The following is a 1,101-nucleotide window of genomic DNA, read 5'->3' as shown; positions in this document are numbered from 1 at the left end:
TGCTGACCTTAATGCCTGAGCAGCTGATGTCTGATTTAGAAAGTACTTTCCTACACCTACTCATGGTCAACATCATTCTAAATGGAGAAAAACTGGAAGCATTCCCATTGAAATCAGGAACCAGACAAGGCTGTCCACTATCCCATCTTCTCTTTAACATAGTACTTGAAACTCTTACAAGAGCAATAAGACAAGAGAAGGAAATTAAGGGAGTAATAATTGGAAAAGAAGAGATCAAGTTACCCATTTTTGCAGATGATATATTACATCTAAGGGATGCGAAAAATTCCACCTGAAAATGTGGTTCATTTATATGATGGAATTTTACTCAGCAGTAAAGAAAGATGAAATCATGAAATTTGTAGGTAAATGGATGGAACTAGACACTGTTATACTAAGTAACAGAGACTCAGAAAAAAAAATCGACATATGTTCTCCCTCATAGGTGGATCCTAGAACCAAATCCTGATAAGTGAGTATGTATCTAGACCTAACTACAGGAACCGGGATAATGGAAAGGAACCAGGGAGGTAAAGGAAAAAAAAAGAACGCGAAAGAGAACAGTAGGAAATAGGCGTTAATAAGGGAGATATGGATAAAAACTGGGTTAGTTTCAGGGAGGGGGAGGGAAGGGTATACAAGGAATCTAGGGGATAAAGGGAAAGAAGGAACTCAAGAGAGGTAGGACCATAGGAGAAATGTATTATTAAGGGAGAAAGGGGAAAATTGGGGGCACCTTAACTGGGGAAACCATGATGGAAGGGTTAGACAATGTGAGAGATAAGTAATGTCTAGCTAGTTTTAAAAACCAGAGGGAACCATATTAGTCCAACAACCTAATGACAAATTATACATACCAGATCAAGAAATATATGTCTAGGTAAGGTTTATCTGAGAACAATTGGTCTTTGACAAAAATTTATCTACATGACACACAGTAATTAAAAGTACCAGACTGGTGGAACTAACCATCTTGGATAGTTAACAGACATACTTTGAGGCCTATAATAATTTGGTCAGAAGGACATAAAGGACAGTTTTTGCTCCTAGCCCTCCTAGGTCAACTAGTTCCAGGGGACTATGAACATCTCTCAAAATGTC

The sequence above is a fragment of the Nannospalax galili genome, unplaced genomic scaffold (assembly GCF_000622305.1).
Source record: "Nannospalax galili isolate Female #2095 unplaced genomic scaffold, S.galili_v1.0 scaffold553, whole genome shotgun sequence".
In the NCBI taxonomy this organism is placed as follows: Eukaryota; Metazoa; Chordata; class Mammalia; order Rodentia; family Spalacidae; genus Nannospalax; species Nannospalax galili.
The sequence above is the reverse complement of the archived record's forward strand: the minus strand, read 5'-3'. Positions refer to the sequence as shown.